At 44.0% G+C, this 25,298-nt stretch overlaps 1 protein-coding gene and 1 pseudogene across 9 annotated transcripts in view; one reads left to right on the plus strand and one right to left on the minus strand.

Moving 5' to 3' along the window:
* LOC102125569 (RAD54 like 2) overlaps positions 1-25,298 on the plus strand; it is a 166,717-nt gene that overhangs the window by 57,160 nt on the left and 84,259 nt on the right. The window lies entirely within an intron of this gene.
* Positions 21,154-21,259, minus strand: LOC123572083 (U6atac minor spliceosomal RNA; annotated as a pseudogene).

Genomic DNA, 25,298 nt, shown 5'->3' on the forward strand with positions numbered 1-25,298 from the left:
AACATAGGAAAATGCACTCCTGCCATTCTCCAGATTCCAGGAGGATGAGCACTGATCCTCCGTCTTTGCTGATGTTTACTATCTTCAGTTCTCATTCATCCTAACAGCTGTTATGTGGCTTGGGATCCATTTGCCCTCCTTTATACTGTCTAGAAGCCTCTCTCCATTTCTGCAGGGAAATGACCTTTCACTTTTATCCCCCCAATAGCATTTGCTGTCCATTGCTAGCTTATTCAGTTGGAGTCTTATTTCTAGAAAGTAGAATGAATAGAAACAATGGAAGACAGTAATGTTTGCTTGGTTCTTATTATTCCTGAGATGATGTTAGAGTCCCTAGGTGTCAACATCACTTTTTGCTTTTCATCATTTGGGTTCTCATAACTGTATTTACAGACACCCTTAGAACTCCCATCAGGTTTAGATTGGATTTTAGATGCTTCTGGTGAATGTAATGGATTTATACACACTGTCTTCCCTGTTGGCTGCTTGGAATTCTCTTTTCCTTGTAAAATTGTTAATTATTCAAAAATTATGATATGCTTCTGTGGACTTTACTATTATTTAGAAATGACAACAATTTAATTGTGATTTGTCTCAGAATAGTGTAGCTGTGTAATTCAATTTTTTTTTTTTTTTTGAGACAGAGTTTCTCTCGTTGCCCAGGCTGAGTGGAATGGTGCCAACTCGGCTCACTGCAGCCTTCACCTCCCGGGTTCAAGCGATTCTCCTGCCTCAGCCTCCTGAGTAGCTGGGATTACATGTGCCTGCCACCATTCCTGGCTAATTTTGGATTTTTAGTAGAGATGGGATTTCTTCATGTTGGTCAGGCTGTTCTCGATCTCCTGACCTCAGGTGATCTGCCTGCCTTGGCCTCCCAAAGTGCTGAGATTACAGGGGCGAGCCACTGTGCCCAGCCTTAAATACTTTTTTCAAATTTTGAAATGACTCATTTTTATTGAAGTTCAGAGTGATAAACAAACGTCCCATTAGGCACTATGTCCTGCTGTGCTCTGCTAGGTTAACTGACTTCTTGGAATTTGACTCATGGACCATCTTTTATATTTCACTACAGTGTTAGAGCCACAAAAGTAAAAGTGATACTTCTGTTACTTGTAGTGTCTTTTATCCTATTTTACCTCTTAAAGCTTTTTTTTTTTTTTTGGTCGGCCCTGGCTGGAGTGCAATGGCGTGATCTTGGCTCACTGCAGACTCTGCCTCCCAGGTTCTAGCAATTCTGCTGCCTCAGCCTCCTGAGTAGCTGAGATTACAGGTGCCTGCCACCACGCCCAGCTAATTTTTGTATTTTTAGTAGAGACCGGGTTTCTCCATTTTGGCCAGGCTGGTCTTGAACTCTTGACCTCAGGTGATTCACCCCCCTCGGCCTCCCAAAGTGCTGGAATTATAGGTGTTAGCCACCAAGCCCGGCCTAAAGCTTTTCTTTTCCTCTCATGTTGAGCACTCTATGCAATTTTCCTGAAAAATCCAAGACCTGCCTATGTCTTTAGTCTTGTCCTTGCTGCCATCCCGTAGTCATGGGTAGAGCAGCTAGCTATTCTACCATTAAGAGTATCTGTGAATAGGCTGGGTGCAGTGGCTTACACCTGTAATCCCAGCACTTTGGGAGGCCAAGGTGGGCGGATCATGAGGTCAGGAGATTGAGACCATCCTGGCTAACACGGTGAAACCCTGTCTCTACTAAAAATACAGAAAAAAAAAAAAAAAAAAAAAAAAAAAAAAAAAAAAGCCAGGCGTGGTGGCGGGCGCCTGTAGTCCCACCTACTTGGGAGGCTGAGGCAGGAGAATGGCGTGAACCCGGGAGGCGGAGCTTGCGGTGAGCCGAGATCACGCCACTGCACTCCAGCCTGGTCAACAGAGCGAGACTCTGTTTCAAAAAAAAAAAAAAAAAAGAATAGCTATGAATAATCTAGTTTTAGTTGGCGTAGTGTGATGTGGCCTTTTTGTTTTCTTTTTTTTTTTTTTTTTTTTTGAGACGGAGTCTCGCTCTGTAGCCCAGGCTGGAGTGCAGTGGCCGGATCTCAGCTCACTGCAAGCTCCGCTTCCCGGGTTCACGGTTCACGCCATTCTCCGACCTCAGCCTCCCGAGTAGCTGGGACTACAGGCGCCCACCACCTCGCCCGGCTAGTTTTTTGTATTTCTTAGTAGAGACGGGGTTTCACCGTGTTATCCAGGACGGTCTCGATCTGCTGACCTCGTGATCCACCCGTCTCGGCCTCCCAAAGTGCTGGGATTACAGGCTTGAGCCACCGCGCCCGGCCGGCCTTTTTGTTTTCTTAGAGCAGTGGTTCTCATCCTGGTATGATTTTGCTTCTTAGGGAACAGTTTACAATGTATGAAGACATTGGTTGTCAGGATTCTTGGGGATAGGATAGGGATGTTACTGTCTTCTTGTGGATAGAGGCTGAGGATGCTATTAAACATCCTATAATGCATAGGAGAGCCCCCAGCTCACCTCAAAAATTATCTGTCCCAAATGTCAATAGTACTGAGATCTGAGAAACCCATTTCACAAAGGAAATTTCCTTCAGCCCTTTTTATTTGAAGTTTCATTTCTTTTTTTTTTTTTTTTTTTTTTTTGAGACGGAGTCTCGCTTTGTCGCCCAGGCTGGAGTGCAGTGGTGCAATCTTGGCTCACTGCAAGCTCCGCCTCCTCGGTTCATGCCATTCTCCTGCCTCAGCCTCTGAGTAGCTGGGACTACAGGCGCCCGCCACCACGCCCGGCTAATTTTTTGTATTTTTAGTAGAGAACGGGGTTTTATCGTGTTAGCCAGGATGGTCTCGATCTCCTGACCTTGTTATCCGCCCGCCTCGGCCTCCCAAAGTGCTGGGATTACAGGCTTGAGCCACCGCGCCCAGCCTGAAGTTTCATTTCTAATGGATAACCATAGCTTACTTTTATATTGTTTGTCATAGTTTACACAAGCATGTGAACAATCTTATTCTTTTCAAAAAACTGTCTTTTGGCTTTGGTATATTGTGTTTGTTTTCTTTTTAATTTCTACTTTATTATTTTCTTTTCTATTTCTTTTGGGTTTATTTTGCCTTTCTTTCAGACTTCTTATGAATGTGTGTAGCTCATTAATTTTCAGATGTTTTTCTATATAAGTATTTAAAGCTTTCTTTCAAACTTCTTAAGAATGTGCATAGCTCATTAATTTTTAGATTTTTTTCTATATAAGCATTTAAAGGTATAATTTTCCCTATAAGCTTTAGCTCCGTTCCCCCATAAGCATTTTGACACACTTTATCATACTTAATTGTCTTTCTTTTTTCTTTTCCTTTTTTTTTTCTTTTGAGATGGAGTCTTGCTCTGTAGCCCAGGCTGGAGTGCAGTGGCGTGATCTCAGCTTGCTGCAACCTCTGCCTCCTGAGTTCAAGCAGTTCTCCCACCTCAGCCTCCCGAGTAGTAGCTAGAATTACAGGCATGCACCACTATGCCTGGCTAAGTTTTTGTATTTAGTAGAGACATAGTTTCACCATGTTGGCCAGGCTGGTCTCAAACTCCTGACCTCAGGTGATCCGCCTGCCTCTGCCTCCCAGAGTGCTGGGATTACAGGCATGAACCACCACGCCCGGCCCATACTTAATTGTCTGGATAATCTTGTGTGTTAGGTAGGGTAGATACATTTTACATATGGGGAAACTGAGACTCAGAAAGGTGAGTGGCTTACTCAGTATAACTTAACAAGAAAGTGGCAAAGCTAGACTTTTGATCTTGAAGGCAGTGCTCTTTTTTCAAACCAATGCTGCTTCTGAGACCATAGATTCTTACAATACCCTTTCCTGTGATAATTTTGCTTTCTTTCCTAGTTTCTGCTTTGAGGGAAGAAGGTGATTGTTGATTATTGTAGAGCAGAGGTGGAAGGACAGTTAGAAGTAACTGCAGGTATAAGGCAAAGTAGAAGGCAAAGTATGGCAAATGCTAAGGAATGATGAGCTGTCTTACTTGTTAATGCACTGGACACAAGACGGGGATCACTGGAGTCAGACTGGAGAGATGACCTATGGTCAGATAGATCATGGAGTAGTTTAGAATTTGCTTTATAGGCAACATGGAATTGATGGGTGCTTTTCTTTTTTTTTGAATGGAGTCTCACTCTGTCATCCAGGCTGGAGTGTAGTGGCACAATCTTGGCTCACTGCAACGTTCACCTCCCAGGTTCAAGCGATTTTCCTGCCTCAGTCTCCTGAGTAGCTGGGACTACAGGCACCGCCACCACACCCTGCTAATTTTTTGTATTTTCAGTAGAGACAGGGTTTCACCACATTGGTCAGGCTGGTCTCAAATACCTGACCTCAATTAATCCACCTGCCTCAGCCTCCCAAAGTGCTGGGATTATAGACGTGAGCCACTGTGCCTGGCCGATGGGCACTTTTACTGAGGAGCATCCATCAGACCTTTGACTTCAGGAATGTTACTCTAGCACTGCATCAAAGACATGGACTGTATTGTAGATAGGCAGGATCAATTAGGTCTGTAGTAGAACTCTATGGGAAAGGGTAATGAGGATTAGAACTGTTTGTGTCAGTCAATCACACAGGAGAAGTAAATGGTCAGACTTGTTGCATTGGATTTTATAGGACTTGATGACTTATTGGATTTGTGGGGCAGATTGAAGAGGGATGGGTAAAAGCCTAGGAAGATGATGAGATCTTTTACAAAGGTGGGATGAACAGGATAGAGAGTGGATGGGGGAGTGAAAGCTATTTTTGGCTTTACTACAATAAGTCGGGGCATTGTTTCCTCCTTGATACTGACCTTTGTATGTTGAGTAGTGGAATAGTAGTGCAAGAACTGGTTATTATAGAACACAGAGGTTTGGCTGTTGGAGAATAGCACCATGACTTTTATCTTCAAACCAACCTTCAAGTGAGGAGAAGATAGTTCTTTTTGTTTATAACATGTTAAAGGACCCATGACATGTTGTGAGACATTTTAGATTTGGTTTTTCACCCCCCTCTTTTTCTTTTCTCCTGATATCTGTCCTTAGCTTTCTCTATTCTTTCAGAATAGTAGGGAAGGTAGGGTGTTAACACCTTTAGGGTCTGTTGTTACTAAAGGTAGAGGTTCAAAATTTGATACCTCTGGGATTGGCTTTCCTTATGTGATGGTTTTTCTTTCATTCATTCATTCTTTTTTTTTTTTTTTTGCGATAGGGTCTCACCCAGGATCACTCAGGCTGGAGTACAGTGGCATGATCACGACTCACTGCAGCCCCCCCAGGGTCAGGTGGTCCTCCCACCTTAGCCTCCCAGGTAGCTGAGACTACAGGCGTGCGTCACCATGCCCAGCTAATTTTTAAAATTAAAAAAATATATATTATTTTATTTTGAGATGGAGTCTCACTGTGTTGCCTGGGCTGGAGTGCAGTGGAGCTATCTCAGCTCACTGCAACCTCCGCCTCCCAGGTTCAAGCGATTCTGCTGCCTCAGCCTCCCAAGTAGTTGGGATTACAGGCATGTGCCACCATGCCTGGCTAATTTTTGTGTGTGTGTTTTTTTTAGTAGAGCTGGGGTTTCACCATGTTGGCCAGGCTGATCTCAAACTTATGACCTCAAATGATCCACCCACCCCAGTCTCCCAAAGTGCTGGGATTACAGGCTTTTAAAATTTTTTTAAAAAATAGAGACAGGGTCTCTCTATGTTGCCAGGCTGCTCTTGAACTCCTGGCCTCAAGCAGTCCTCCTGCCTTGGCCTCCCAAAGGTGCTAGCATTACAGGCATGAGCCACTGCGCCCAGCCTGGCTAATTTTTTTTTTTTTTTTGCAGAGACAGGGTTTTGCCATGTTGCCCAGGCTGGTCTCAAACTCCTGGACTCAAGCAATCTGCCTGCCTCAGCCTCCCAAAGTGCTGGGATAACAAGCGTGAGCCACCGCACTTGGCCTGGTAATGGTTTTGGGGCTCCATATTTTCTTCTAGCTTAGCTTCAGGTCCAGTCTATTGCCCCACATGAGGTACTTTGGAATATTTAGATGAAAAGAACTCCTGGAATAATCCAGCCTTTATTTTAAAAAGTTTATTTCCAGTTGCTGCTTAATGTATGTTCCAGTGGATGTGAAAGTGTGGAATGATTGGATACATGTCGCAGGTAGAGTCCTATGTTTTCGTGGCTTTGTAAAGGGATTTTCCAGTGTATTGCTGGTTCATTGGCACGTTTATTTATTTCCTTGATGTCACTTCACTGTTTTTTTTTTTGTTTTTTTTTGTTTTTTTTTTTTTTTGAGACAGAGTCTCACTCTGTTGTCCAGGCTGGGGTACAGTTGCAGGATCTCGGCTCAGATTCCCAGCCTCCACCTCCCAGGTTCAAGTGATTCTCCTGCCTCAGCCTCCTGAGTAGCTGGAATTACAGGCACACACCACCACACCTGGCTAATTTTTGTGTTTTTAGTAGAGACGTGTTTCACCATGTTGGCTGAGCTGGTCTCAAACTCCTGACCTCAAGTGATCCACCCACCTCGGCCTCCCAAAGTGCTGGAATTACAGGCGTGAGCCACTGCTCCTGGCCTTACATCACTCTTTAAGCCTGCAGTAGACTCTTCCTTAATGGTTGATAGCTCTGTCAACTGTCCATGATAGGGAGCCCAGACTAAGAGAGTTGTCCAAGGGTCTGTCAGTCTGTACAAATGGCAAAAATCCTAATATTATTTCTCCAAAGTAATTTCTTGCCCTCCTGCAGCAGAAAAACATGGGAGAAAAATAACAAGAAGAAACCTGGGCTTGAATATGCACTAAAGGTTGGAGGGTAAAGGAGACTGTTAGAATTTAATATGTTTTCTTTGTTTAACAAGAATTTTATGTTTCTTATTCATGCAGACTTATGGATCCAGTTCCTAGTTTCACTCCAGAATTTCAACTACTTTCCAGATATATGTCAAATCTTAGTTAATAATGAGATTCCCCTTCCCAGTACCACTTGCATTTCTTTTAGGCTACCCTTTTTCTCATGTGAATATTTGCAAGGAAAAGCCAGATGTCCCAGTTCTTTTCCTCCATTGCTTTTACTTTATTACCTGTGCTGGTTTCTTTGGTCTTTGGTTCTCCAAGAAGGTATCCTGAGCCACCACCATCCTTGTCTTCTGAGAACACTCTGCTCATCAAAACTGTTTGGCCTACATTGTGGATAGCCATGTTCAGCTAAGACAAGAGTAGGGCTTTTCTCGGCCAGGCGCAGTGGCTCATGCCTGTAATCCTAGCACTTTGGGAGGCTGAGGTGGGCGGATCACTTGAGGTCAGGAGTTTGACCAGCCTGGCCAATATGGTGAAACCCCGTCTCTACTAAAAATACAAAAATTAGCCGGGCGTGATGGCAGCTACTCAGGTGTACTGAGGCAGGTACACCTGTAATCCCAGCTACTCAGGTGACTGAGGCAGGAGAATTGCTTGAACCCGGGAGGCGGAGGTTACAGTGAGCTGAGATCGCGCCATTGCACTCCAGCCTGGGGTACAAGAGCGAGACTTCATCTCAAAAAAAAAAAGAGTAGGGCTTTTGTCAAGAATTTTATTGTAAAACAAATCAAAGCCCAGACCAGAAACTACAGACATAAGTAACTTACTGGTTATTCTAAGAATGACTGCTTGCCATAGGGTTTTATTTCCAAAGTTAGTTCCTTCATTTGTGGTTGGGGATAACTGGGAGTTTATGGAGCTTTAGGATGAACTTGACAAACTTGTTGGAACGTCAGTTTTACCGGAAGATTGGTGAAGTGGTGTCAAGGTTAGGAGGTTTGGTACTTTAACTGGTAAAGAATTTAAATGTTTTTTTTATAATGAAAATTATGACATAGAAATAAAAATTCACATATATTTTTTAAGATGAAGTAAGATATTTTGGCCGAGCGCGGTGGCTCATACCTGTAATTCCAGCACCTTGGGAGGCCAAGGAGGGTGGTTCACCTCAGGTCAGGAGTTAGAGTCCAGCCTGGCCAACATGGCGAAACCCAATCTCTACTAAAAATACAAAACTTAGCTGGGTGTGGTGGCCCATGTCTATAGTCCCAGCTACTTGGGAGGTTGAAGAACGAGAATCACTTGAACTCGTGAGGCAGTGGTTGCAGCAAGCCAAGATTGTGCCATTGCACTTCAGCCTGGGTGACAGAGCATAGTGGTGCTCGCCTGTAATTCCAGCACTCTGGAGGCTGAGGCAGGAGAATTGCTTAAACCTGGGAGGCAGAGGTTGCAGTGAGCCGAGATCACGCCACTGCACTCCAGCCTGGGCTACAGAGCGAAACTTTGTCTCAAAAAAAAAAAAAAAAAAAGAATGAATATCAAAATAATTATGCTGAGTGAAAGCCAGAACTCCTGAGAGAGAAAGAAAAAGAGCAAGAGAGTGAGAGAGAGAATAAGGAAGAATGTGGTATTAAGCCTAAAATAGCCATTTTTTATATATATATATATGGATAGCCATATGTGTGTGTGTGTGTGTGTATATATATATATTTCTAGGCATATATATGGATATGCCTAGAAAATACAAACCAATCCTTAATGACAGAAAGCAGCTTAGTGCTTCTCTAGGGATAGGATTAGGGGCTATATATATGTGTGTGTGTATATGTATACATATATATGTGTGTGTGTGTATATATATGTATATATGTGTGTGTGTATATATACACACTGTTATATATATCTAAAAATATATATATATATAAACCGATATATATATGGCTATATACATACACACACATATATACACATATATATATAGTGCCATATATATTAGTTTTCTTCCACAGTTCTTGGCTTCTAACTCCCATAGTCTTTGTTGCAGTCTTTTGTTATAATGGTGCATGTGTTAGGCCTCAGGGGGATATCTCAGGAAACAGAATCTCTCTGACCTACTCTTGCCATCCTTTTACCTGCCCCAAGGCAGGACTCTAAAATTCCAAGCCCCCCTTTCTAATTATGGCTCATAAGACCCTCATTCCAGAGAGGGTCCCACTTATACACTGGGGAAGTAATACTGACGTGAAGCTTCCATAAAAACCCTAGAGGGGATGGGCGTGGTGACTCAGGCCTGTAATCCCATCACTTTGGGAGGCCGAGGAAGGAGAATCACCTGAGGCCAGGAGTTCGAGACCAGCCTGGTCAACATGTTGAAACCCCATCTCTACTAAAAAATACAAATATTAGCTGGGCGTGGTGGTGCATGCCTGTAATCCCAACTATTCGGGAGACTGAGGCAGGAGAATTGCTTGAACCCAGGAGGCAGAGACTGCAGTGAGCCAAGATTGCACCACTACACTATAGCCTGGGTGACAGAGTGAGACTCTCCAACAAACAAAAAACCCTAGAGGACCGAGTTTGGAGAGCTTATGGATAGCTGAACATGTAGAGGTTTCTGGAGGGTGTCACACAAAGGGAAGGCATGGAAGCTCTGCACTCCTTCCCCCATACCTTACCCTACCATCTCCTCATCTGTGTCCTTTGTAATATCCTTTATAATACCAGTAAACGTGTTTCTCTGAGTTCTGTGAGTGGTTCCGGCAAATTAATTGAACCCAAGGAGGGGTTCATGGGAACCCCAATAGGAAGCCTATCAGCTGGTGTGTGTCAGGGCGCAGTCTTGGGACTGAGCACTTAAATGGATTTGATACTATCTGACATAGTGGGATCTGACATTATCTCCAGGTAGATAGTGTTATAATTGATTTGGAGGGCACCTAGCTGATATCTACTGCAGAATTAATTGGTCGCTTGGTGGTGGGGAGAAATCCCCACACATTTGGTCACTAGAATTCTTCTGTGGTGGTGATTGTTGTTGTAGTGTGTGAGAGCAGAGGAAAACCATGGTTTTAGAGTTTTTCCAAAAGAGAGTGAGAGAGCAAGAGAGAGAGAATACATCATGTGATTTCATTTGTATTAAAAGTCTAGAAAATACAAACCAATCCTTAATGACAGAAAGCAGCTTAATGCTTCTCTAGGGATAGGATTAGGGGCAGAGAGAGGAGAGAAGGACTTTAAAGGGGCATAAAAACTTTCAGGGTGACACATGATCATTATCTTGATTTTTATTAGTTTTATATAAATAGTATACAATCAAACCTGAATAAAGATGGGAAAAATGTGAAAAAAAATTAAAAAAAATCCAAGTATCTTTTTTTTTTTTTTGAGACAGAGTCTCATGCTCTGTCACCCAGGCTGGAATGCAGTGATGCAATCTTGGCTCACTACAACCTCCATCTCCCAGGTTCAAGCAATTCTCCTGCCTCAGCCTCCCGAGTAGCTGAGATTGCTGAAATTGTAGGTGTACCCCACCACACCCGGCTAGTGTTTGTATTTTTTACAAAAAAAAAAAACAACAAAAAACCGCGATTACTTTTGCACCAATCAAATAGTAGAGATAGGATTTCACAATGTTGACCAGGCTCGTCTCAAACTCCTGGCCTCGAGTGATCCACCCGCCTCAGCCTCCCAAAGTGATGGGATTACAGGCATGAGCCACTGTGCCTCACCCCAAGTTAACTTTTTTTTTTTTTTTTCTCCAGACGGAGCCTCACTGTCACCCAGGCTGTAGTGCAGTGGTGTGATCTTGGCTCACTGCAACCTCCGCCTCCCAGGTTCCAGCGATTATCCTGCCTCAACCTCCCCAGTAGCTGGGACTGACTACGGGCACCTGCTACCATGCCTGGCTCATTTTTGTATTTTTAGTATATTTTTAGTAGAGATGGGGTTTCACCATGCCGGCCAGGCTGGTCTTGAACTCCTGACCTTGTGATCTGCCTGCCTCGGCCTCCCAAAGTGCTGAGATTACAGGCATGAGCCACCATGCCTGGCCCCAAGTAACTTTTAATATAGTACTCTGTCTATACCACTCAGTGGAATATATTATATGGGGAAAAAAACCGTAAAAAAATAAAAATCTTATTGCTGGCCACAATGGTTTACACCAATAATCCCAGCCCTTTGGGAGTCCAAGGCAGGAGGATCCCTTGAGCCCAGGAGTTCAAGACCAGCCTGAACAAAATAATGAGACTCCATCACTACAAAAAATTTAAAAATTAGCCAGGCGTGGTGGTGTGCAGCTGTAGTCCAAGCTACTCAGGAGGCTGAGACAGGAAGACTCATTGAGTCTAGGAGGTCAAGACTGCAGTGAGCTGTGATCATGCCACTGCACTCCAGCCTTGGTGACAGAGTGAGACTCTGTCTCAAAAAAATAAAGTAAAACCTTGATCTTTACTTAGATTTATTGTTTGTAATGAAACTATTTGAAACTATTTTGAGGCTGGGCGTGGCAGCTCACGACTGTAATCTCAGTACTTTGGGAGGCCAAGGCGCATAGATCACATGAGGTCAGGAGTCAAGAGACAAGCCTGACCAATATCGTGAAACCCCGTCTCTACTAAAAATACAAAAATTGGCCGGGTGTGGTGGCATGCACCTGTAATTCCAGCAGTTCGGGAGGCTGAGACAGGAGAATCGCTTGAACCCAGGAGGCAGAGGTTGCCGTGAGCCGAGATCGCACCACTGCACTCCAGCCTCAGTGACAGAGCAAGACCCCATCTCAAAAAAACAAAAACAAAACCCACCTATTTTGAGTAGGACTGGGCAAATAAGCAAATGTATTGATGCTGTTGGAAACAAGGTTCTCACTGGGGGACAGAAGAGATACAGATATGGAATAGGAGAACTGAAATTAAGAGTATTGTTATGAACACATGATTTTTAAAATAAATGTATTTCCTAACTAACTAATCACCATGCCCAGCTAATGTTTTTGTATTTTTAGTAGAGATGAGGTTTCACCATTTTGGCCATGCTGGTCTTGAACTCCTGACCTCGTGATCCACCCGCCTCAGCCCCCAAAGTGCTAGGATTACAGGCGTGAGCCACTGTGTCTACCTTTTTTTTTTTTTTTTTTTTGAGACGGAGTCTTGCTATATCCCCTAGGCTGGAGTGCTGGAGTGCAGTAGCATGATCTTGGCTCACTGCAACCTCTGCCTCAGGGGTTCAAGCAATTTTCCTGCCTCAGCCTCCTGAGTAGCTGGGATTACAGGTGCGTGCCACCATGCCCTGCTAATTTTTGTATTTTTAGTAGAGACGGGGTTTCACCATGTTGGTCAGACTGGTCTCAAACTTATGACCTCGTGATCCGCCCACCTCTGCCTCCCAAAGTGCTAGGATTACAGGCATTTGCCACCACGCCTGGCCAGAGATTCATTCTCGTATATTTGAATAGCTCATTCCCTTTCATTACTCAGTAGTATTCCACTTTATGGATATATATCCCAATTTGTTTATCCATTTGGGTTTTTTTTTTTTGTTTTTTTTGTTTTTTTGAGAAAGAGTCTTGCTCTGTCGCCCAGGCTGGAGTGCAGTGGTGCGATCTCGGCTTACTGCAACCTCTGCCTCAACCTCCTGAGTAGCCGGGATTGTAGGCGCCTGCCACCATGCCCAGCTAAGTTTTTGTATTTTTAATAGAGATGGGGTTTCACCATGTTGGCCAGGCTGGTCTTGAACTCCTGACCTCAAGTGATCTGCCTTCCTTCACATCCCAAAATGCTGGGATTACACACTTGTGCCACTGCACTCAGCTTCGTTTTCTTTCTTTTTTTTTTTTTTTGGCCCAAGATGTTGCTTTTTTGTTTTTGTTTTCAGTTACAAATAAGACCACTATGAACATTCAGGTACAAGTCTTTGTGGGGCATGTGCTTTAATTTTGCTTAGATAATGGATTCTGCCACACTACTGACTATCCACATTATGGGGAAAAAATGGAATAGATTAAAACTGAGAATAGAACTTAGTGGCACTTTGCTAGAGATCTCCCTTTAGCTGAACCATTATCATTCAGTGAATAAGGTTATTCATCTGTCTCTGAATCTATGTGACTACTCTCCAGCCCACAGATCACCATATGATCTATAGGACTATCAGAATAGACTTTGTCAAAAGCGTTAGTTGAAATTAATTTCTTGTTAGGTATGTACCTGGTAGTTAAAAGTCAGCTTGGAGTGAAAGTTGCTTGAAAAGCTGTGTAGCCCCATGAGTATCAAAGAGACCAGTGGGCATTAGGAAAGCAATAACAGTGTGTGACAGCAGCAGGGGAAAGAAATACATTCATCCAGGCATTCAATAATAATTATTGAGCACCTGTTCTTTGCCAGGCATTGTCGTGGGCATTGGGAATGGGGAACAAAAATGCCTGTCCTCATGGGATTTTCATTTTAGTAGGGAGAGATAGATGGTAAACAAGTATATAAACAATATATCAGAAGGTATAAGTGTTATGAAGAAAGGGAGAGTAGGTAAAGTCTGGGGTGGTGCTTCTTTTTTAGAGACAGAGCTCACTGTAGCCTTGAACTGCTGGGCTGAAAGGATCCACCTGCCTTAGCCTCCAAGTAGCTAGGACTACAGGTGCATACCACCACTCCAGCAATTTTTAAAAAACTTATTGTAGAGAGGCTGAGACTAGTGGCTTATGCCTGTAATCCAAGCACTTTGGGACACTGAGGTGGGAGGATCACTTGAGGTCAGGAGTTTGAGACCAGCCTAGGCAACAGAGTGAGACCTCATTACTACTACTACAAAAAAAAAAAAAAAAAAAAAAGCCGGGCATGGTGTCAAGCACTTGTAGTCCCAGTTGCTTAGGAGGCTGAGGTGGGAGGATCACTTGAGCCAGAGGTTGAGGCTGTAGTGAGTCAACTTTGTGCCACTGCACTCCAGCCTGGGTGACAGAGTGAGACTTTGTTTCAAAAAATAAATAAATAGGCTGGATACAATGGCTCATGCCTATAATCCCAGCACTTTGGGAGGCCGAGGCAGGTAGATCACTTGAAGTTGGGAGTTTGAGACCAGCCTGGCCAACAAGGTGAAACCCTGTCTCTACTAAAAAATACAAAAATTAGCTGAACATGGTGGTAGGTACCTGTAATCCCAGCTACTTGGGAGGCTGAGGCAGGAGAACTGCTTGAACCTGGGAGTGGAGATTGCAGTGAGCCAAGATTGTGCTGTTGCACTCCAGCTTGGGTGACAGAATGAGACTCTGCCTCTAAATAAATAAATAAATAAATAAGTAAGTAAATGGGGGTCTCCAAGCCTACTGTGGCTTGGAAGGCTGCCTGAAAAATAAATGAATGAATGAATGAATAAATAAATAAATAATTTTGGGGGTAGAGGTGAGGTCTTGCTCTATTGTCCAGGCTAGTCTTGAACTCCTGGCCTTGAGTAGTACTCCCACCTCAGCCTTCCAAGTGATGGGATTACAGATATGAGGCACTGCACCTGAGGGAAGTAAGTGGGCTACTCAGGTGGTTGTCTAGGGAAAAAATATTGTAGACAAGTGGAATAGCAAGAGCTGTTGGAGAGTTTGGGCAGAGGAGTGACACAATCTGACTTTTAAAAGATCATTCTGATGGCCAGGGGCCCCCGGTGGCTCAAGCCTGTAATCCCAGCACTTTGGGAGGCCAAGACGGGCGGATCACAAGGTCAGGAGATTGAGACCATCCTGGCTAACACGGTGAAACCCCGTCTCTACTAAAAAAAAATACAAAAAACTAGCCGGGCGAGGTGGCGGGCGCCTGTAGTCCCAGCTACTCGGGAGGCTGAGGCAGGAGAATGGCGTGAACCTGGGAGGCGGAGCTTGCAGTGAGCTGAGATCCGGCCACTGCACTCCAGCCTGGGCGACAGAGCGAGACTCCGTCTGAAAAAAAAAAAGATCATTCTCGCCGATATGGAGATAATTGCCTGTATGGGGGATAAGGGATCAAGCAGGGAGGCCAGCTAGGAAGATATTGCAGAAATCTAAGCAGGAGGTGATGATAGCTTGGTGGAGGTGGTGAAAGTAGTTGGATTCTGGATATGTTTTGAAGATAGAGCTAACTGGATTTGTTAGTCAAATGGATATAGATTGTATGAGAGAAATTAAGGATGAATTCCATGGTACTTGGACTGATAAACTGGAAGATGCCATTTTCTGAGCTTGGGAAGATTGTTGGGGAGGTACAGACAGGGAGCAGATAGGAGTTTGGTTTTGGAATCCATCGTTTAGGTTTGTAATCCATCAGGAATTGATTTTTGTGTGATGTGAGATAGGGGTCGAGGTTCATCCCCCTTTGCCCCAGTATGATTATCTAATTGATCCAGCACTCTGCATTGCATTTTTGTTGTACCCTTTGTTGTAAACCAAGGTATAGTGCATGTGTGGATCTGAACTCTCTATTTTGTTCCCACATAGCTTTCAGGGAAATGGGAGTAGAGGGGAGGTAGTGCAGTGTGGTGAGTTAGAGCATGGACTTTGTAGACAAATCAACCACTTGGAATCAAATCTTTTTTTTTTTTTTTTTGAGACGGAGTCTCGCTCTGTCGCCCAGGCTGGAGTGCGGTGGCGCGATCTCAGTTCACTGCAAGCTCCGCCTCCTGGGTTCGTGCCATTCTCCTGCCTCAGCCTCCCGAGTAGCTGGGACTACAGGCGCCCGCCACCATGCCTGGCTAGTTTTTTTCTATTTTTAGTAGAGACAGGGTTTCACCGTGGTCTTGATCTCCTGACCTTGTGATCCGCCCGCCTCGGCCTCCCAAAGTGCTGGGATTACAGGCGTGAGCCACTGCGCCCGGCCTGGAATCAAATCTTATCTTTACCCCTTAGGGCTTTGTGCAGTAAATGTCCTCATCTGTAAAATGGGAACAATTAGAGCATGATTTCCTTAATAGGATTGTTTGATGACTGAATTAGTTTATGTTGTAAGGTGACTAAATAGCTGAAGAAGGATAATAAGCATTGCTGATGGGCTGGACCCAGTGCTCCTGCAGGAGTGACTGGAGTAGTTGTTGGATGGCCTTGGATATGAGTGGGAATACAATGGAATTCCTCTCTAGAAGGGCTCATCACAGACTTGGGACTGGGGCTGTAGGCAATAGTCTGTTCTGCCAACCTTCCTGAAGGGAAATTGGTTAACTCTTCTTTGAATTGTTATCTTCTGAAGTCTTCCAGTGGTCTTCTTTTTTCTTTTTCTTTTCCTTTTTTTTTTTCTTTTTTCTTTTTTTTTCTCTTTTTTGGAGTCTCACTCTGTCGCCCAGGCGACAGTGGTGTGATCTCGGTCCACTGCAATCTCCGCCTCCCAGGTTCAAGTGATTCTTCCTGCCTAAGCCTCCCAAGTAGCTGGGATTACAGGTGTGAACTACCATACCTGGCTAATTTTTTTTTTTTTTTTTTTTTTTGAGACTGAGTCTTGATCTATCGCTCAGGCTGCAGTGCAGTGGCGCGATCTCTGCTCACTGCAACCTCTGCCTCCTGGGTTCAAGTGATTCTCCTGCCTCAACCTCCCGAGTAGCTGAGATTACAGGCCCCCACCACCATGCCCAGCTAATTTTGTATTTTTAGTAGAGATGGGATTTCACCATGTTGGCCAGGCTGGTCTGAAACTCCTGACCTCAAGTGATCCACCCACCTCAGCCTCCCAAAGTGCTGACTGAGATTAGAGGTGTGAGCCACTGCACCTGGCCTTCCAGTGGCTTTTGATACAATTAAGATTACAGAAACAGGATGTATTTGCTTGAATTTGAGGGTTTTTTTTTTTTTTTTTTTGAGACAGAGTTTCACTCTTGTTGCCCAGGTTGGAATGCAGTGGCGTGATCTTGGCTCAGTGCAGCCTCCACCTCCCAGCTGTCAGCGATTCTCCCGCCTCAGCCTCCTGAGTAGCTGGTATTACAGGTGCCCACCACCACACCTGGCTAATTTTGTAGTTTTAGTAGAGACAGGATTTCACTATGTTGACTGGGCTGGTCTCGAACTCCTGACCTCAAGTGACCCACCTGCCTCGGCCTCCCAAGTTCTGGGATTACAGGCGTGGGTCACTGCACCCGGCCTGAATTTTGTGTATTTTAAATACTTCTAGTTTTGAATGTAGTTTCTCAAACAGTAATTATAATTAGAGACAGCAGCAGCCATTGCCTTTCTCTCTGCAGCTTTACTGATAGGCATGCAGTGTGGCAATGTTGGGCACACTGTAATAAAGTGAAAGGAACCTAGAGAAGGCTTTCTGGAGGAATAACCATTAAACTGAAACCTGAGAACATGAATTAAAATTAAGTCATTCGTAACTGTTGGATTAAGAGGTGGGGAAAGAAGGAGACAGCATCAGCAAAGGCCCAGAGACCTGTGAGAGCACTGCGATTTTGAGACTGAAGATCACTGGGCAGAAGCTGTGTGGGTAGAGGTGGTTGGAGGGAGGTAGTAGGTGGTCAGAGAGAAGGCAAGAGGTGAGCAATCAAAAGAACCCTTAAACATTTTAGATTTTTATCCTAAGCGCAAAAGGGATAGGTGTAGTGTCTTAAAAGGTCCTGGGTGGGTGAAGACTCACATGGTCAAATTCAGAAAGCTCACACTCCCTGCATTGTGGGTTGGAGAGGAAACAAGTTAGGAGGCAGGGAGACTATGTGGAGGTTGGTGTAGGAATCCAGACCAGGTAGTAGCAATGGTACAGAGAGGAGTAGCCTGAGATACTTAGGTATACTCTTTAGGTACAGAATCCATGATGGACATAAGAAAAGGCAAGGATGACATTTTCTTTTTCTTGATGGTGACATTGTGGAGTGTAGGATCTTGAAAGAGCCACTGCTCTAAAAATGCCCTTCTAGCTTAGAGACTTTGTACTGTGTTCTTCTTTTCTTTGTTCTTTTTCTTTTCTTCTTTTCGTTGTTCCTTTCTTTTCACCCATCAGGAAGCAATGTTACACCATGGTCCCAGATAAATACATATTTTCTTTGAATTTTCTATCATCCTATGGAAAAAGTTTATTTTTTAAAATGTATGTATGTATGTATGTATGTATTTTGAGACAGTCTTGCTGTGTCCCTCAGTCTGGAGTGCAGTGGTGCAATCTCGGCTCGCTGCAGCCTCCACTTCTCAGGTTCACACTATTCTCCGGCCTCACTCTCCTAAGTAGATGGTGTTACAGGCGCCTGCCACACATCTGGCTAATTTTTGTATTTTTAGTGGAAACGGGGTTTCATCACGTTGGCCAGGCTGGTGTCAAACTGCTGACCTCAGGTGATCCCCCCACCTTGGCCTTCCAAAGTGCTGGGATTACAGGCATGAGCCACTGTGCCTAGCCTATTGTTTTATTTATTATTATTATTTATTATTATTATTATTTTGAGACAGAATGTAGCTTCGTTGCACAGGCTGGAGTACAGTGGCACGATCTCAGCTCACTGCAACCTCCGCCTCCCAGGTTGAGGAGATTCTCCTGCCTTAGCCTTCCGAGTAGCTGGGATTACAGGTGCCCACCACCACGCCCTGCTAATATTTGTATTTTTAGTAGAAATGGGGTTTCACCATGTTGGCTAGGCTGGTCTCAAGTGATCTGCCTGCTTTGCCCTCCCAAAGTGCTGGGATTACAGGTGTGAGCCACTGCGCCCAGCCTGTTTTAGTTTTTAAATGGCCAGTCAGAAAAGGCTTTACCTGCCTTCTCTGACCAGAGTTTACTCTCCAGCTTTTTGCATTCACAGTGTTAAGATTTAGGGTTTCAACTAATGAGATAGTTCAGAAGGCTCATTACATGCATTAGTTTATTATTTTGCCAAGGCATGGCTTTAAATGATGCTTGCTTTATCCTTTCTCTTAGGCTGGGGTGTGGGAACTGGTAACTTGGCCCTGCCCTCCACAGCATATGCTCTTCAACCTACTCTATTCTCTACTCCTGAATCAGCAATTCTTATCATCATTAAGGTTCTGAAGGGATCATGTAAAATTTTCAGTTATACTTAAGTGCATTTTATGGAGGAAATTATGGGCTATAGCAATATTCTTTAATTTGTGATTTTGTAAAGGTTTCTTATTTCTTCCTTGCCTCTTGTGCTTTCCCAGCATAGTGTTTGCTATGACATCTGATGCTCTGCTTGTGAAACCCCAGTCTTCGTTCAGTCCTTTTTTCCTCAACTACTGAATCCTTTTGGGCATTTGTGTGTATGTGTGTGTGTGTGTGTGTGTGTGTGTGTGTATGTGTGGTTTGTAGTTTCAGTCCTTCAAAGTGTTCACCAGTCGAATGGAATAGTAAACTGAGTTCTGTGGCTTCCGCCCCCACACCGCACAGGTTGCTAGCATGCTTTTGTTTGTTCATAGGATCAATTTTATTGTCGTCTTCTCTCTTAAGGTAACAGACATAATAGCAAAAAATTTGGAGGGATTATCACTTTAGTTTGTATACCTAAGTCCTCTCAAATAAAATAAGCAGAATGAGCTATTGTTCCTTTTTGCCCATTCCTTCTTAAAAGGGACAGTAGTTTCCTCTCCTAGTTTCTTCTCGAATGATGTGGCCACCTCTACACGGGGCCTTAGAGGAGTTTGTGTGTTATGGAAAGATTTGTATACTATTCCATATCTCTGTCACCATTTAAAATGGATTTGGGGTAAAAAAAATTAGCCGGGCGTGGCAGCAGGCGCCTGTAGTCCCAGATACTCCGGAGGCTGAGGCAGGAGAATGGCGTGAACCCGGGAGGCGGAACTTGCAGTGAGCCACTGCACTCTACCCTGGGCGATAGAGCGAGGCGAGACTCCATCTCTAAATGAATGAATGAATGAATGAATGAATGAATGAATAAATAAATAAATAAAATGGATTTTGGGGAGGGAGAATGGGTGTGATTCTGCACTATAACATGAGGTATTACCTGGCTAAGCCCTTAGGGAAGGATCACAATCCCCCGAGGCTACAGATTTGTTCTCATTATTATTACCTGTATCTCATTCGTTATTAAAAAATGAATCTTTGGGGCTAGGCTTGGTGGCTCACGCCTGTAATCCCAGCACTTTGGGAGGCTGAGGTGGGTGGATCACTTGAGGTCAGGAGTTTGAGACCAGTCTGGCCAACATGGTGAAACCCCATTTCTACTAAGAATATAAAAATTAGCTGGGCGTGGTAGTAGGCGCCTATAATCCCAGCTACTCAGGAGGCTGAAACAGGAGAATCGCTTGAACCTGGGAGGCAGAGGTTGCAGTAAGCCAAGATTATGCCACTGCACTCTAGCCTGGGCGACAAAAGTGAGGCTTCATCTCAAAAAAAAAAAAAAAAAAAAAAGAGAAAGAATTAATCTTCTTTAATAATCTCCCCTTTTAGGATATAAAGATTCCTTTTGCTCCTCCAACTCTCAGCTCCCAGGCTCTCTGGAGATGCTAGGAGAGAGCTTTCTGTGTCTCCTTGAGAGAGGCCGCCAGTTGGAGCCCTTAAGAGGGGCAGGAAGCCCAGCACCGATTGATATGACCCTTATACCAGCTCTAAATCCAACACATCAGGCAACTGCAGTGTCTGGAACCATTTTATTCCTTGTAGTGCATAATATCAGGTGGAGGAATCACCGACCCTTTAGTGATTCTGAAGTTTCCAAGAATAATATGCTTAAGGCTTTAATTCTATTTTTATTTATTCCCATGTTTTATTCATACTTTGGGAAGTAAGCAAGAAAATATTGGCCGGGAGTGGTGGCTCACGCCTGTAATCCCAGCACTTTGGGAGGCCAAGGTGGGCGGATCACGAGGTCAGGAGATCGAGACCATCCTGGCTAACACGGTGAAATCCCATCTCTACTAAAAATACAAAAACTTAGCTGGGCATGGTGACAGGCGCCTTTAGTCCTAGCCACTCGGGAGGCTGAGGCAGGAGAATGGCATGAACCTGGGAAGTGGAGTTTGCAGTGAGCCAAGGTTGCGCCACTGCACTCCAGCCTGGGCGACAGAGCAAAACTCTGTCTCAGGGAAAAAAAAAAAAAAAAAAAAGGAAAAGAAAATATTTTATCACCTCTGTTCTCCTATTCAGATACCATTCCTTTAATAGATTTTTTATTTTTTTTCCTTAGAGAGATGAGAGACCCTTGGAGGTAAAATTGTAAGAGGAGCTCTTAAGTGGTCAACCTATTGTCACTTGAATCCTTTGGCAGTGCCTGGAAGGAAGGGTTCAGATGGGTAACAGGGACCAAGGATTGCCTGTTGCCTTTTTTTTTTTTTTTTTTAATTTTTGTGAGTACGTAGCAGGTGTATATATTTATGGAGTACATGAGATGTTTTGATACATGCGTACAATGTATAATAATCACATTATGGAAGATAGGGTATCCATCCCCTCAAGCATTTACTGTTTATGTTGCAAACAATCCAATTATATTCTTTATGTTGCAGACAATCCAATTATATTCTTTTAGTTATAAAAGCTATAGTTTGATGCTTCAAAGTAGGTGGCTATGCCTTAACTGTATGTATATTTTCAGGCCGAGGGCCTCTTTCATCCTTGTCAAGGACATTGCAATCTTTGCTGTGTCTCCCCTCCCCTCCACTGCCCTTTCCTCCCCTCGCCTCCTTTCCCCTCCGTTCCCGTCCCCTCCCCTTCCTTCTCCTCCCCTCTCCTCTTTTTTTTTTTTTTTAATTTGATTGAGTCGGAGTCCTGCTCTGTTGCCCAGGCTGGAGTGCGGTGGCGCAATCTCGGTTCATTACAACCTCAGCCTCTGGGTTTAAGCAGTTCTCTGCCTCCGCCTCCCGAGTAGCTGGGATTACAGGTGCCTGCCACCACGCCCGGCTAATTTTTATATTATTTCCCATCCTTAATGTGTGGTGATGGCTATGTATAAGATTGCTTCTGGAATTCTGGGAGATGGAAGGAATGAGGGAAATCGAACTAAATATGTGATTCAGCATTTATGTTTGGCATAAGGACTTTGGTTAAAGACAGATAAAATTAGTGGATCTTTTCTCATAGCTGATGGAATAATGAAGTTGAGTGATTGGAGAAAGTGGGGGAGTACTTTTAAAAATCAGCTCAAGGCCGGGTACAGTGGCTCACGCCTATAATCGCAGCACTTTTGGAGGCCGAGGCGGGCGGATCACCTGAGGTCAGAAGTTTAAGACCAGCCTGGCCAACATGGCGAAACCCCATCTCTACTAAAAAAACAAAAATTAGCCGGGCATGGTGGACGCTTGTAATCCCAGCTACTTGGGAAGCTGAGCAGGAGAATCACCTGAACCCAGAAGGCGGAGGTTGTGGTGAGCCGAGATTGCACCACTGCACTCCAGCCTGGGCGACAGAGCAAGATTCGGTCTCAAAACCAAACCAAACAAACAAAAAAATAGAATCAGTTCAAATTTCTGAAGCAGTAATGCAGTGATGTTAGCTTTGGATATGTGAGATAACAGTGTTTTACATATTTTTAAGTGTTCTTTTTGTATTCTAGATATACTAATCCTTTGTTACTTATATTGTTAGTAATAGCTAGTCTGTGGCTTATCTTTTAACTTAGTTCATGATGGTCTTTGTTGTAAAAAAAAAAAAACAAAAACTAATTTTATTGTAGTCAGTTTAAGCAGTCTTTTCCCTTGTTTCATAGTCATTTATTTCATGAGTGAAAAAGTAAGGACATAGGAGAGGCATACTTTAAAGATTGGAATATGATTTTCATCAGTGTCTTTAGTTTTAATTTGGATTTTAAAATTTTGGACTTTTTGAAATTTTTCTTGATACTTCCCTGTCTATAAGATTTTAGTAGAACCGGGCATGTACTTTATTTTATTTATTTATTATTATTATTTTTGAGACGAGTCTTGCTCTGTTGCCCAGATTGGAGTGCAGTGGTACGATCTCGGCTCACTGCAAGCCCTCCCTCCTGGGTTCACGCAACGCCATTCTCCTGCCTCAGCCTCCCGAGTAGCTGGGACTACAGGCGCCCGCCACCACGCCTGGCTAATTTTTAATTTTTTTTTTTTCTTTTTTTTTTTTTTTTTTTGTGACTGAGTCTCGCTCTGTCGCCCAGGCTGGAGTGCAGTGGCCGGATCTCAGCTCACTGCAAGCTCCGCCTCCCGGGTTTACGCCATTCTCCTGCCTCAGCCTCCGGAGTAGCTGGGACTACAGGCGCCCGCCACCTCGCCCGGCTAGTTTTTTGTATTTTTTAGTAGAGACGGGGTTTCACCGTGTTAGCCAGGATGGTCTCGATCTCCTGACCTCGTGATCCGCCCGTCTCGGCCTCCCAAAGTGCTGGGATTACAGGCTTGAGGCACCGCTCCCGGCCTAATTTTTAAATATTTTTAGTAGAGATGGGGTTTCACCGTGTTAGCCAGGATGGTCTCCATCTTCTGACCCCATGATCCGCCCACCTCGGCCTCCCAAAGTGCTGGGATTACAGGTGTGAGCCTGGCCTCAGGCATATACTTTATATGTTTTCATAACTCTGTTATTCAGAAATTAAACTAGAACCCTTCACGTTATCATACGTAGTCCTTCTTCTTTTACTTCTATCTGAGACGTTCCCACTTTGTGGCTGGTTTGCTGAGAACATGGTAATTCTTGCCTATGGTTGCAGTGGTGGCCAAAAATCATCATGATGCTAAGCAGAGTCAAAATTAATTCTGTCTTCAGCACAGGGATAGAATTTAAGATGGTTAAAAAGGCATGTAGGCTGGGCGTGGTGGCTCACGCCTATAATCCCAGCACTTTGGGAGGCCGAGGCAGGCAGATCATGAGATCGGGAGTTCGAGACCAGCCTGGCCAACATGGTGAAACCCCGTCTCTAGTAGAAATACAAAAATTAGCTGGGCGTGGTGACGCGCACCTGTAGTCCTAGCTACTGGACGCTGAGGCAGGAGAATTGCTTGAACCTGGGAGGCGGAGGTTGCAGTGAGCTGAGATCATGCCACTGCACTCCAACCTGGGCGATAGAGTGAGACTCTGTCTAAAAAAAAAAAAAAAGGCATGTAGTTGTATTTAAGAATGATTGTTTCGTTGCTACTGTTTTAGCCTTAATTCTGCTAAAGCAGTGATTCGCAACTGGGGGAGTGATTTGGCCCTGAAGGGGACATTTGACAATGTCTGGAGATATTTTTGGTTGTTACAATCAGGATGCTGCTACTGGAATCTAGTGGATAGAGGTCAGGGATGCTGCTAAACGTCCTACAGCACACAGGATAGCTTCTCCCACCACAGCGTTATCTAATCTCAAATGTTAGTAGTGCTAAGGTTGAGAAACCCTGTGTAGCCTTGCTATCTTTTAAAAATGGTCTGTAGTTGTTCCCATCCCTTGTGAGAGCTGAGTGGGAAGGCTGGCCATTTCATTTCTTCATTTTTTTTTTTTCTTTTTTTCTCTCTCTCTAGAAAAAGAGTTTTGCTCTGTTGCCCAAGCTGGAGGGCAGTGGAATGATCTTAGTTCCCTGTAACCTAGATGTCTTGGCTTCCAGCAATCCTCTCATGTCAGCCTCTCAAGTAGCTAGGACTACAGGCATGTGCCACCATGCCCGGCTAATTTTGTTATATTTTTTGTAGATACGGGCTTTTGCTGTGTTCCTCAGCCTGGTCTCAAACTCCTGACCTCAAGCGATCCTTCTGCCTCAACCTCCCAAAGCACTGGGATTAAAAACATGAGCCACCACACCTGGCTTAGGTTGTTTCTTGAGCAGTCAGAATGATCTTGGTCCCCTTGCTCTCAGATCTCTTTTTTTTAGACAAGATCTTGCTCTGTTGCCCAAGTTGGAGTGCAGTGGTGCAATTATAACTCACTGCAACCTTGAACTCCTTGGCTTAAGTGAACCTCCCATCTTGGCCTTCTAGTGGCTGGGAATATAGACATGTGCCACCATATCGGGCTAATTTTTTATATTTTAGTAGAGACAAGGTATCATTATGTTGTCTGGGCTGGTCTTGAACTACTGGGCTCAAGCAGTCTTCCTCTCTTGGCCTTCCAAAGTTCTGGGATTACAGGCGGGAGCCACTAGCCCCTGGCCTCTAATCCCATTTTTAAAGATTTATTTAGAATCCCCAGCTGCCTTTAATATTAATGCTATAATGATTTTTTTTTTTGTCCCAGGGTGTAACTATGATGAGAAATTTTTTTTTTTTTTCCCTAAAGCTGGCTTCATGACTATTTCAAAGGTGAATTACATTTTGGTTTGCATGAGTTTTTAATTAGTTTTTAATTTTATTTTATTCTATTTTATTTTATTTTTTTGTGATGGAGTTTTGCTCTTGTTGCCCAGGCTGGAGTGCAATGGCGTGATCTTGGCTTACTGGCTTATTGCACCTCCTGGGTTCAAGCAATTCTCCTGCCTCAGCCTCCCAAGTAGCTGGGATTATAGGTGCCCATGACCATGCCTGGCTAATTTTTTGTATTTTTAGTAGAGATGGGGTTTCACCATGTTGGCCAGGCTGATCTTGAACTCCTGACCTCAGGTGATCCATCCACCTTGGTCTCCCAAAGTACTGGAATTATAGGCATGAGCCACTGCGCCCGGCCGAGTTTTTAATTTATTTAGGCCTCTTGGCAAATATATTGCCTTTGTATAACGTGAAGAATTAGGGAAAGTGTGGTCCACA

This window comes from Macaca fascicularis, chromosome 2 (assembly GCF_037993035.2).
Source record: "Macaca fascicularis isolate 582-1 chromosome 2, T2T-MFA8v1.1".
Taxonomy (NCBI): Eukaryota; Metazoa; Chordata; class Mammalia; order Primates; family Cercopithecidae; genus Macaca; species Macaca fascicularis.